The sequence below is a fragment of the Macaca thibetana genome, chromosome 12 (genome assembly GCF_024542745.1).
Source record: "Macaca thibetana thibetana isolate TM-01 chromosome 12, ASM2454274v1, whole genome shotgun sequence".
NCBI lineage: Eukaryota > Metazoa > Chordata > Mammalia > Primates > Cercopithecidae > Macaca > Macaca thibetana.
Genome location: NC_065589.1, coordinates 68,299,963 through 68,313,949, shown reverse-complemented (window position 1 = coordinate 68,313,949; position 13,987 = coordinate 68,299,963). Strand labels below are relative to the sequence as shown.

Genomic DNA, 13,987 nt, shown 5'->3' with positions numbered 1-13,987 from the left:
AATGAGATAGGCAAGGAAGGAGGAAGGCCAGGTTTTGGATGAAAGGGATTTGTACACATTGAGCTTGAGATCCAGTAGAAAGTGAATGAAATATCCAGAAAGTGAATGAAAATACAACTCTGGAGATCAGGGGAGGTATAAGCAGAGTCATAGATCTGAATAATTAGTATACAGTTACAACTCTCCTCCCAATCTCCCCCTCCCTCCCACCCACATCACCCACACACTTGGGTACTTCCTCTTGTCTGTATATAGGTATAGCAGCCCTGTCCACTAAAAATACAATGCAAGCCCCATGCATATTTTGCAATTCTCTAATAGCCACATTAAAAAAGTGATGTGGAAAACAGGTGAGATTAATTTTAAGAATATATTTTATTTAACCTAATGTATTTACAATATAATTTCAACATTAATATAAAAATTACTAATGAGATAGTTTATATTGTCCTTTCATACTAATTGTTTAAAATTCAGTGTGAATTTTCCACTCATGACCCAGGCCATCTCAATTTGGACTAGCCACATTTCAAATGGCCCCTGCTTTGGACTGTGCAGGACTACACAGTAACTTACAAGGGTGATTAGGCACCAACACGAACTTCTTTAGCCCTTGAAATTTGTGGAATTAAAGTAAATGGAATTTAATTTTACTGATGAGAGAACAATGGGGAAGCCTGCTGGGCCCTCCAGATCACTGCCCACCCCACCCTCCCTCATGCTCTGGGAAGGAGTGCAAAGCGGCAGTGTTACACGCTGTTTGAAGTTTGGGAGACATGAAGCATAGAAAATCATTTCCTCTAAACATTGCCCTTTAGGTTATTAAATACCCCGACAACAACTTGACTGAATTTACAGCCATGAATTTGTTATCTCTCAATGTGGATATATAGCTGACTCCTGATAAATTTCCTGAGGTGCTGTTCTTAAACTTCAAATATTTGCAAACTAACTTCATAATTTTGTCATGCCTGCATACCACCAAAACTATATGATTTGTTTAATATTTTTATTTAACTCAACTAACCTAAAAAAATCTAAAGACATATTTAGTGTCATCCTAAGTAACTATATCCATGAAATCATGAATTTCATATGTTGCTGTACATTTTTTCTGATACACATTAAAACAAATAAATATTTAAATAAAGAACATTTATCCATGTCTCCTAAAATCATCTCACAAACCACCTGTGGTATGATTATCAAACTTTGAAAACACTGTCCTTGGCGAAAGGAAAGGAAAGGAAAGGAAAGGAAAGTAACACTATAGGATCCCCTCTCCATGCCGACAGTGCTCAGTGGGGTGCGCCCATCCTAACTCACCGAATCCCCACTCTCCTATGCGCGGGCTGGTGGTCGCTGCTACCCACCGGTTGTCTTTCAGGCATTTATTCTGGCTGATTACCACTTGTGTCTGCCCAAGGTCAGACCTTTTATATGGCAACCTGTATTAACTATAAGGAAATTCTTAACAATTTTTATTTTTGTTTTTAACTTTTGTGGGTATATGGTCTTTGTTTTGATTTTCCAGAGGTTACACAGCTAGCAAGTCTGGGATTTGAGCTTTTAACTATAAACATCACAAGGCAGAGGCAACTGCAACACCTAACACAGCGCCCTCCTAAGAGGTGTTCTATCTCTTGTTGTTAACAGAATGATTTCCAATTATGAATTATCTTAAAGCCCAAAGACTTTGAGAAATAAGAACTGGTAAATTTCAATGATGGGGATGCACAGTACCAAAATTGTTTAAAACAAATGTGTTATATATTACCTAAGTGCTTCTTAGTGTATTAAATAACAAGATCTAGTGGCTAGTCTAATAATTACTATATTTTCAAATGGTAATACATATAAACAATATTTAAAGATATCTGAAATTGTAGTGTGTATTAGTCTACTGTTGTGTAACAAATTACTCCAGAACTAAGTAGCTGAAACCAATAAACATTTACTTTATCACAGTTTCTGTGGGTCAGAGATTTGGGCACAGCTTGGCTGGGTACCTCTGATTCAAGGTCTATCACAAGACTGCACTCAAGGTGTCAGCTGGGGCTGTGTTCCCATCTGAAAGTTTTGGGGGAGAACCTGCTTCCAAGTTCACTCACATGTTGGCAGGATTCATTTCCTCACTGACTGTTAGTTACAGGTTTCCTCAGTTCTCTGCACATGCATCTCTCTATAAGGCAGCTCTTAACATGGTTGCTGGCTTCCCTGAGAGTGAGGAATAGAGTGAAAGAAAACTCCCAAGAAAGAAGCCACCGTCTTTTTATAACCAAATTCAGAAGTGACATCCCATCCTCTCTGCCACATTTCATCCACCAAAAGTGATTATATATTCAGGAGGAGGGACTTATGCCAAGGCATGAATTTCAGGAGGTGGGGATCATTGGGGACCATCTTACAAGCTGCCTGCCACAAAATGAAATAAAGTATCTATGAGCTCTATTGGTGATGGTGTCACAGTGCTGTTAATGCTACTGCAGTTCGCTGGCTACATTCATAATCAAAGAAATGCAAAATTTTAGCTAGAGGTTAGTGAAAAAGAGGTACTATTTTTCCCATCTAGTTCATAGACTTCAGGTGAAAAAACCCCTGTGTTAAAGGATACAGTCTATCTTGCGCCATCTAAAAATCAGCCTGGTGCTTTGTGGATGGGCACAGGGTTTCCTCACATACCCCTGGAATCTACCATCTGTGGGCATTTACTGTGTTTCTGAAAGATTCTTAAAAACAAAACAAAACAAACAAACAAAAAAATGTGGTACTGCTAGTGCAGCTCTGAAATAGACCAACTTTGAAAACTTCCCTCACAGCTGCAAAAGGCAAGTGTTTGGCACTAATAAATCAGGATTAGTGGAGCTCGACTAATAATGAACCTTTCATCTCCTCTGGGCAGGTGGTCACCAACTGAACTATGGGAGCAAACAAGTCATGGTTAGATGTAATAACCACATTTCTAACGACAAGTAGGACTAGAGCGGAAAGTGAGTGCAGGAGAAGTCTTCCTGCAAAATTCAAATCTTCTTAAACTTGGGGCCCTCTGAAAACATTAATCAAAATTGTGTTTCTAGGGGCTGGGCTGACCTCTGCTTATTACCTTTCCAGTCATAACCACTGCAGGTATTTTTCTTCTCACTAGTGAAAAACAGCCTGGGATGCTATCCACATGCCCCTATCAGAGAATCAGTGAACTAGGGACACAATTATAGGTTTCAATTTTCCCCTCGTAGACCCCAATCTAAATTTGTCATCACCTGTTCACAGAAATGCCTTCCGTGTTTCATCTTACTTGAGTGGAAATGGGGTGATATTCAAAATATTTAACAACCAATGAGGCACAGGCACTAACCGATTAGGACAATATAAGATGCTGGAGCAGGGTCCAGGGGCACCCTGCACTGTGCTGGCATTCATCCTTTAGTTGTTGAATTATGGGAGAAGTCGTAGGGGTTCTGGGGGTGTGCTCAGGGGGCTGAGGGTGATGACAATTCGCCAACTGGTTTTTAGGCATCTCATTATTTTAATAACCAGGATATCTGCACCAGTGCACATAAGATTGAATATTCACTGTGGAGGGGGGTTGGGGCTGCTCCTCCCAAGGGCCCCCATGGAAGGCTACTGGTGTGGAAGCTGACCCCATTGCCCTACAGCGTTCTGACAACTGGCACTATGGGGACAGAGCCCTGCGCATTTTTCTGAGCCCTGAGCTCAGGCCAGAGCCTTAAGGTCCTGGACTACTTCCAAGGCTTGCAGACCCCTCACTCAGGTCTCCTCGGGGCGGCTGGTTGGCAGTCTCCCAGTTACCAGGCGCCTTCTGGGAGCAGCCAGGGACAGCTGCTGCCGGCTGGCACCAATGGACTTCTGTGCAACTGAGGGTTGAGTGGAAGTTTCCTTGTGGGTTTGATGGAGGGCATGTTCTCAGTCCACAGGCGTCACAGCACCCGAGTAGCCTCACCACTGTACAGGATACAGGCCGAAGAAAAGACTTGGTTCATGAATCCTCCCACTTCAAGGATTGGTTTAGCAACTTCCTGAGCTTTCTGAATGAGACCTCAAGGGCTTATCACAAAGGAGATCATTCTGCATGACCTCTTGGTCTGCATTATTTCACTGAAATGCCCAGGTTTGTTTTACTTTGCTCCATGCTTCTGGAAAGCAGGCTAGGGGGGCTCTGGACGCACACAGATCTGGGTCTGAATTCCCGCTCTGCGGAATGCATCACCACTTCACTTCACCTGTCTGAGGCAATTTCCACCTTTGTCAGTGGGGCTCATGGGAGTGCCTGCCTTATAGGCTGGTAGAGGGTCTAATGAGATAATTTAAAGACAAATTTGATAACTGTTTTCTTATAAGTTGAGGGAAAGATTAATTCAAAACTTTTAGTCTCAGTTTGGGCTAGGAAATGCCAGTGTTATTCCAGGGTACTAACATAGGTTTAAAAATAAGACGCTTTTTGCTTTCACAAGCTGACTAAAAAGTGAAGACAAAAAAGTGACTTCAGAGTCAAATGTAACTCAATAGTCTTGCATGCTTAGATCCAACCCATAAGAACTCAGGGTTCTCCCTCCTGAATGAAGATAATATGAAGTTGCATATTTCGATCCATAGTTGGCTGAACCCACAGATGCAGAGCTTGTGAATATGGAGGGCCAGCAGTATCTGCTTTTCCACAGGAAGACGGCATAGATTAATTCATTAAAATTTGTAAAACTATATAATGTCTGTTTCAATGACAAAAAGCAATTTCAATTACATTTAAGATGACATTTACATAAACATAAAAATTATAACCATCTCACAATACTCTCAACTACCTTGACATAAAAGCAGAAGAAAGCTTGATTTGTTAAGGTATTGCTTTTGCCCATTTTGTTTAAAAAAAGGTCTTCTTTTCTTAAAATAAGAATTATGGAATCACTAGGTTTTAAGCAATAAGAAACAAAGTTTGAAACAAGAATCCTGATTCTTCCATTTCTGTTTACCCAAACGAACATTCTCTCTGAGATTTCAGTCCCAGAAATCAACCACTGAACGTATCACTACGCAGAGTCACATTCCATGTTTTTAATGGAAGTTTTAGAGGCTACAGATGAATTCAGGAGTGATATAAACCAAGACCATTAAGAAAGATGACTTTTTTCTAGGATTCTAACTCCTATATTCAGACACGTATATCCAACTGCCCACTTGACATCTCCATGTGGCTGTCTGTCTCACAGACATTTCAAACTCACTACATCCCAAACAAAAGTCCTAGTATCTCCCCTCCACACCAAAATGCTGTACTCACAGCCCTCCCCATCTCAGTCTGATGGCATTTCTATTCTTACTGCACTTAGGCCACTTCCTGCACTTCCTATCTTCCTTAACTCCTCTCTTCTGCTATTTTTCAATCCAACTGCCAGTCTTGCTGGTTCTACCTTGAAAATAGCCAGACTCTAATTACTCCTCACCATCTTTACTGCTAACCCTCGTCCATGGCACCAGCATGTCTCACTGGAGTATTGCAATAGCCTCCTAACTGGTCCCTCTCTTCCACTCTTGTGCTCCCACAGTCTACTCTCACTACAGTGGCCAGAGGGAGCTGTTAAATTTAAAGTCAGATCATTGTCTCTTTTTGGATCAAAGTCCTCCCCTCCCTCCCAGACTTTGGGGGGAAAGCCAGAGTCCTACCATGACCAACATGGCCCTCCAGGATCTCACCTCTAAATTACTGGCTCCTTGTTACTCCTTGAATACGCCAGGCATGTTCTGCTTCTGCGTCCTCAGGCTTTCCCCAGTCTCTGCATGGTGAATTCTCTCACCATTTTCTCTATGACAGCTGCCCTTACCAGCTCACCTACACCTATCCTCCACCACTGTGCTCTGCTCCTCCTTACTCCACTAGACTTTCTCCACAGCACGTATCCCTTCTAAATTCCTAATACACATCACCTAATATTTTTTAGGTTTATTGTTTTTTGTCCACATCCCTTAACTTGAATATAAGATCCACATGGAAGATACTTAATAAATAGATCTGAATTAAGGGAAAATGCCAAACAAGAAAAACAGAGAAAAAACTCTGAAAATATCCAGTGTCCAAAAAAAGGCCTTATGATTTTCTTTTTTCTCCTTCCTTCCTTCCTTTTTTTCCTCTTTTCTTCCTTCCTTTCTCTTTCTTTTTCCCTCCCTCCCTCTTTCCCTCCCTCTTTTCCTCCCTCTCTTTATTTCTCTTTCTTTCTTTTCTTTTTTTTTTTTTTTTTTGAGACAGGGTCTTGCTCCGTTACCCAGTCTGGAGTGCAGTGGTGTGATCATGGCTCACTGCAGCCTTGACCTTGACCTGCTGGGCTCAAGTGATCCCCCTGCCTCAGCCTCCTGAGCAGCTGGAACCACAGATGAATGACACCAAACCTGGCTAATTTTTAATCTTTTGTAGAGATGGGGTCTTCCTATGTTGTCTAGGCTGGTCTTGAACTCCTGGCTCAAGCAATCCTCAAGGCGTCCTGGGATTACACACATGAGACACCACACCTGGCCACCTTGTGCTTTCTAATAGCAGGACCCATGTATTATATCTCATTTTTTAATTTTAATACTGTTTGTAGCATTTTGAAGAGGAACAACAACGAAGTAGGCCTGACACTTAAGAGAGGCCGCTGTTTACCCTGAAAAGACCCCTACGATTGGCATTCTTGGGGACGGGTAGAACACTACAGAACACTACATCAAGCACAGAGCGCTATCATAGAGGTCCCCAAATCTCCCTTTTATCTGGGAGCCAGAGGCATCAGACTCAGAATGGCTGAGTAAAAATTCACAAGAGGCTGCTGGACACCCCAGAATCTACAAAAAACGGCATTTCTTTCCAGTGACCATGTCCATTGTCCAGAATATACCTTTCTGAGATAATGGTACCCAGGCAGTTGACTTAGCATTCAGAATGTGGTTCAGGGGTGATAGAATCAGTGCTAAGGATGGTTAACCCTTCTGAGGACTGCTTAATCCATGTCATGGTGAGCCCTGATAATGCATCCCAATAGATACTTCACAAAGATCTTCATCCATACTTACCAATCCACATTCATGTCCACAAGATTCAGGACCTCTTTTCCTAGCCAATACTGGGTAACCATTGGAAATTTTCCTTTCTGCTCCATGAGGACCAGTTCATTGCCCACAACCTTTCTCCAGGTAGGATGGATTAGCTTTCTACCCACAAAATTCCAGCCATATGGCTGTGCTGTCTTCCAGGAATTACATAGAGTTCACTTTGCTGGAGTTCTGGAAGTTCCTCAAATCTTCAATCTGTTACTCCACCCCCATTAGGCAAAGATCGGGCCTCTGTAGATCCCAGAGGGGCACCTACTTTCAGATTCCAAAGTCCTTGGGGCCCTTCAACATTTCCCCCTTATGTCACCAGTGTGTAGCCAGGGGCCTTGTTCCACACCCTCTACCATCATTAACGAGCTACGGTGACCACAGACAAATCACCTAACCTCTCTGGGCCTTAGTTTCCAAATCTAAAAATAAAAGGATATAACTCTCTAAGGTCCCTTCTAGTTCGAAAAAATCCAAGATTATTTTTTACCTACCTCTTTAAGTTTTAAATGATGACAACAGCATCTTTCCTAAACTTTTCCTGAGGCCAGATGTTCCTGGCACTGAAGTAGAGGAAAAAAATAGTTTTTGAATAATCTAACATTTTTGCCTTTTAGAGGAAATTATCCTCTGGCCTTTTTAGTTCCCCTTCCCTTACAGCTACCTCCTTATGGACCCTCAAAAGAAGTCTTTAAAACAGAGAGAGGCTGAGGCAGGAGAATCGCTTGAGCCCAGGGGTTCAAGACTGTAGTGTGCCATGATTGTATCTGTGAATAGCAACTGCACTCCAACTGGAGTTGGGCAACATAGTGAGTCTCTATCAAAAAAAAGTAAACTATCCTTCCTGATTCATCAGGATCTTATAAAAAACATTGTTATTTTCCAAATTATTTTTCTTACATAAAACCTCTTAAACAGTTTTATTCTGATAACTATGCTTATCAGCCTTGACTTTCCTCTGTTTTGCAGGGAAGGTTACTAAATGCTCTGGGGAAGAGGAATAAAAAGCTCAGAGCCAGGGCCAGGGAAGGAAGCATGCTGTCCATGTAGGTAAATTCTGCCCTGAGCTTTCAGAAGGTGATGGGCATGAAATGGTAGAGGTTAAAGTGGCGAGTGGAGAGAAGAGGAAAAGCAGAGGGAAGAAGAAAAAGACTGAAAGCATATATTGTTCGCTTAGAAAAAAGAATTTTAGGGGAGGCCTGGTGGCAGTTCAAGAATGTTCACTTAGTTAGATGACTTCTAAACTGGAACTTGCCTAAGAAGCCACACTGCAGGGAGGAGACGGAGTTGGAACTGCAGTTCTCTTCCTTTAGCAGCCCCTCCATCCAGCCTTCCGCATAGCAGGCTGGTGAGGTATTGAGCAGCCCCTCTATTGGCCCCACACCCAGTTTTCAGAAGTTAAGTTCATTCTACAGGTCTCTAAAGGCTTCAAGGAAAACCAAATCTTTCCATTGTTGGCCTGGAAATCAAAGAAGATACTCCAAATCATCACCATTCAATAAAGCAGTGACTTACTGAAAGAATTACAGTTTACTAGCAAACCCCCCAAATGAATCTCTATGTTTAATACACGCTTAACCTCCTAGTCTGAAGATAGCAGTATTCCAAATAATTGTAGGCTCCAAGATATCACTTAGTGACTTCTAATTTAGGAAACATATGCCCTAGAGAATTCCTCCCATTATACACACACACATACACACATGTATATTTGTATGTGCAAACATATATCCTACATAATAAACGACTGTTTTAAAGCCACACTAGGTTACAAAACAATACAATGAGTTAACTTAAACTATGTCATATTAAAATCTGGGCATGAACACAACTAGAAAGGAAGCCTAATTCATACCAGAAAATATCAAAACAAAGTCTGGTAAGTATCTAGCTAGTTAGACAGTCTCAAAGCAGTAGCTTCTTGTTAGCATTGAGAAATAACAATCTGAGTGGTATGTGAATACCTACTGTGGAACTGGTACTGGATGTTGTATAAGCTGGGAATAGATGCCTCTTAAATTCAGTTTGTTGCACTATGACAGGGTTCTACTTTAATGACTCATCTTTTCCCAGTTTATTCTTTTCCAGGAAAAGCTTTCTATGCACTTGCATAAACAAATGCAACTCTTCTTGTCATTTTCTAGTTCCTTTTTTTGGGAGAAGGGGACACTTAGAGCTTTTTTTAAAAATTTAAACAGCACCAACCTTCTGACTGATGAAGAAATAGAGAGAAATTGAAATGGGAGAGTAAAAAATCAATCAGGCATATAGGCAATCCCTTCCCTGGTAACGTTACAGAGTATACATTAGTATTCATGATATTTTAGTTAGGAGACAACATCTCCAGCAAAAGAATCACCACACAACACTGTGTCAGGCTGTCTATCACATCTTTCCTACCACTTCCTTGCATAGAATCTGTAATCCAAACACCTACCATGGCCACCTCTCCAGAATGGCCCCACTGGTCTTGCTCCTTTTCCTGGGACAACAGCCCAAGTCCCCTCTGCATCCTTACTGCTCAGAAGCAAGACATGAACATTTTGTTTGAGGCATTCTTGAAGAAAAAGGATGATGATCTTGTAATATGAGGTATCTCCAAGTTTGTGTTTTGGGAGGGAGAGTGGTATAAGAAGACACAATTGCTGGATAATTCTCAGAAGCCAAACATAGAATTACCTATGATCCAGCAATTCCACTTCTGGGGACATACCAATGGAACTGAATGCAGGACCTCAAAGAGATATGTGCAAACCCATCTTCACAGCAGCACTAGTCACAACAGCGAAAAAGGAGAAGCAGCCTAACTGTCCACTGATGAATGAAGGGATACAAAAATTTGATATATACATACAAATATGTTTGGCCTTAAAAAGGAAGGAATGTTTGACACGTGCTAACAACATGGATAGACCTTAAGGACATTACGCTAAGTGAAATAAAGCAGAAACAGAAAGACAAATACTGTATAATTCTACTTATATGAGGTACCTAGAGAAGTCAAATTCATAAACACAGAAAGTAGAATGGTGGCTACCAAGAGCTGGGGGAAAGGGAATGGGGAATTATTGTTTAATGGGTGTAAGTTTCAGTTTTGCAAAATAAAGCGTTCTGGAGATTGGCTGCACAATATGAATATACTTAACGCTACTGAACTGTACACTTAATGGTTAAGATGGTAAATTTTGTTATGTGTCCTTTATCACAATTAACCCCCCCCCAACAAAAAAAAACCTATAGTTCTTAGTATTTCCCAATATGATGGTGATAACAATAATACCTTACAAATGCCCGGGAACTTCTTTCAGAGAAATCCAGAGAGCTGGGCCTCCAGGTTTGTTCATGCCAACTCAAAACGATACCAAGGATGAGTTCAGTTGTAAAAGTTGTACTTATCAGAGTTTAACTTTCTTTTCCCCACTAGCATGAATGTTTGGTATATATCACCATTTATCCCTCTGAAACCAGGGTCACCCAGACATCTGTCTGTGGATGTCGACCCGCAGTGCCACTCTGGTATTATCTGGGATTCAGGGAGGAGAGGCCTGCCTATGTTGAGGAAAAAGAGAGATTTGTGAAGTCAGCCTCATTCATCTTCTACTTAGAGAGTTAAGGAATGTGTCCATACTGTTCCTCCCTACAAAATTCACGATTTTTTCTCCAGATTAAAGGTGACTTCACCTCTTTCCACTTTGACGTTTAAACTCAACTCAGTATTCAACTTGGCAGTCATTCCTATCTAAAAATTACACAAAAGATTAATACTCCAGGTGCTCTCTACCACCCAACAGGATCTGTTACCTTCTGCCATTCTGGGTCTCCACTCGTTCTGTCAGAACCTGGGGATCAGAGGTTTTATATAATGATGGCACTTTATAAACCATTTTTTGCATCTCAAACACAAAGGAACACAGTGCAGAGAAAGTGGAAAGATGGGGAAGGGGCTGAGAAATAGGAAAGAATAAGGACCCACAGAAGAAATACAAACAGCTTTTGGAAGGATGCATTTACAAAAATGACATCAGGCAGCTGGGTGCAGTGGCTCACGCCTATAATCCCAGCACTTTGGGAGGATGAGGCGGGCGGATCACCTGAGGTCAGGAGTTTGAGACCAGCCTGACCAACACGGTGAAACTCCATCTCTACTAAAAATACAATACTAGCCATGTGTGGTGATGCATGCCTGTAATCCCAGCTGCTTGGGAGGCTTGAACTGGGGAGGCAGGGGTTGCAGTGAGGTGAGATGGTGCCATTGCACTCCAGCCTAGGCGACAAGAGCAAAACTCTGTCTCAAAAAAAAAAAAAAAAAAAGTCATCAGGCCCATCTGGAAAGTATTCTAACAAAATAAAAAGATAAAAAGTCCCTTTCCACTATGAGCAGCAGATTTTCAGAACATAAGACTTCTGGAACAGCAAGGCTGTACAGCCAACTAACAAAGCAAAACAAAACTGAAAGAAGAGTTCCTTTGAGGAATGTCCAGCCACTGCGAAGTTGTAAGCCTCTTCCTGGTGCTCAAGGGCAGTACCAGGTACAAGAGGCCTTCCTACTGCAGTTCCCATGTGCATGTCTCTTACAAGCATTTGTGCAAAGTGCTCCAACCAGCGATAAATCTAATCTTCCCTCCATCCCCCCACACCCGTCGACAATGTGGGCTGGCTCTGTCAGAGCTAGCGCAGGGTTTCTGAAAACACTAGGGCTGATATGTCTAGCTTAGAATCTTCCCTTATTCTCTGTCAGCTTCCTCTCCATTTTCTTGCACAACTTGGTAGTAAAATGTGAAAAAAATGTGGCAATTGGAAGACAGAATCAACCATGATTTTTCTCTTTCATCGCTGTTCTAGTTATTTGGCATTACTGGAATATAAACAAGTGAGTCCAGGAGCCCCTCACTCCTTCGTTGTTTATCATACAGATACATTTTACAACACTTTGGGCTGGAATGAAGACATGAAACAGGAAGTTCCTGATCTTGCTGTCCTCTCCTCCTTATCCTCCCTGTCTCAGTTAACACATTAACACAGTCAAAGAAGCCGTCTAGTATGTTTCCCAAAAACACCCAGAAAGAGCTCCGCAGCCTCTCTGGCTAACCCGTCCTAGAGCCGCACAGCAGTCCAATAATGTAGGAACCTCCTTCTCTTAACTCGGATTTGAGACGTTTTCTTTTTCCACATACAGGTCTGAAAGCAGCAGGCCACTGCGTAATGAAACTATCCCTCACTGGCCTCAGGAGGAATAATCTTGGGCCCTTTCTGTTTCTGGACTGCTGCTTCCCAACCCACTAGCCATCTTTCTGGCTCTTTTGCAGACTCTTCTCTAGGAAGCACAAGGCTGAAGACATAAAGCTCTCGCAACCGTCACACCTCACGGCCTCTTCAGGGCCTGCTTAGCTTTTGCTCTGGGCTGTGCCTGCTTCTTAAACTCTGGTGCCGGGCAAAGGATTTCCTCGTCTCATGTTTAAGCTGTCCCTACTGCTGCTTCTCTACTCCTGTTTTGTGTTAGTAAAAGAAGGAAGGAAAGAAAAGGGGGAAGGAGGACAGTAGAAAAAATAAAAAAAGGAAACTTAAGAGTTTATAATGACATGAGATATTATATTAACATTAAATACAAGCCAAAAGATGAGTTTTATGAGATGAAAATTCCACAAAACAACAAACTTTTGCATATAACCTTGCAAGCACGTTTTTATGCACAGTTTTTCTGTATTTTCTAACACCCTTTGAATGCCCCACACGTCTGCAAACACAGGCTGATCTGTCCCATTGCACATTTACACTAACAGGTAAAAATGACAAGAGGCCTAGCTGAATTCCACGAAATAAGTTATTTAAAGAACATCTGAAGTTTTGTTCTTTCAGAAGCAGAGAAGTTCTAAAACACGGAAGCAAGAGATTCTGAGAATTTCATTTTCACCATAATGGCTCAATGTTTGTTCCTCTAACAATGTGCAGTTAACAGCTGTGCGCTGGCTCTTACATTCAAAGCCAAAAAGCAAGTTCTTCACATTAGAGAAATCATTAAAGACAGTTCAAGGAAAGAGAATTAGGTATTTTAGAGTGGCTATGAAAAGTTTTCCAGGGGGGAAAAAGCACTAACCTGTGTTGTTTTAATCTGCTGAAAACAACCAAGTTCTCAAGTTCCCCTTCTGTCTTCTAGCCAGTTTCCTGTAAATGTTGCATGTGACATTATACTTCCTCACTGCACCTTCTTTGACTCGCCTCCCTAACTGGTCAGAGGCATGTGATAAGATCAATTTGCTGCTTGCTTCACATGGGGGTAACCCTGTGTCTGCGGAAATGATTGTCTCCCCCAGCTTGTTTTGAGTGTTCCCAGGACACAGGTAAAGAGGAGATAAGCCAGGGGGAAGTCATGCCTGGACTCCAGGCACTCCTGACTCCAGAGGAAAGTGAAGGGGGAAGGGAGAGATTGTCTTGAGCCCGGAGTTGAGCAGCTGAGAAGGGGCAGAGCGCTCACAGAGGAGCCTGGGGCTTGGGTGCTCTGCTGTCATTAGGTCAGCCCGTGGGAATGCCACCCTCAGGGCAGCTGAGGAAGGGCCCTTGATGGTGCTGCACCCAGGATGTCCCCACACTCCTCTCTGGAGGGCACCACCATCAAGGGAGCACACTCAGGCCTTGGTTCATATTTCTGGATCCTGCATCAACCATGGCTACACACCCTGAATTTCCTGGGACTCTCTCAAGTTCACATGTGGTCATGCTGTCAGACAGTGTGCCCCAACTGTTGGTTCAGAAAACAAAACCAATGTATTCTCAGCCTTCCAGGGCTAAATAACTGGGAGACATTTCCCTCTTGCTGACCTCCAAAATACACCAGCCTTTTGGTTTCCCTTGAAAGAGCTGGGTATCATCTTCCTCCGGAATGGAGCTGGGTTCCTGGCAGTGT

At 42.3% G+C, this 13,987-nt stretch overlaps 1 protein-coding gene across 3 annotated transcripts in view; it reads right to left on the bottom strand.

Moving 5' to 3' along the window:
* The window catches only part of WIPF1 (WAS/WASL interacting protein family member 1), a 120,356-nt gene that overhangs the window by 60,706 nt on the left and 45,663 nt on the right, over nt 1-13,987 (bottom strand). For 2 of the 3 annotated variants that reach the window (XM_050751777.1, XM_050751776.1), the window contains exon 1: nt 13,181-13,517. The exons of the other annotated variant lie outside the window; for it this stretch is intronic. The gene's annotated coding sequence lies outside the window, so the exon portion shown is untranslated. Of the gene's footprint in view, nt 1-13,180; nt 13,518-13,987 lie in introns of those variants that run through there. 3 annotated transcript variants of the gene reach the window in all.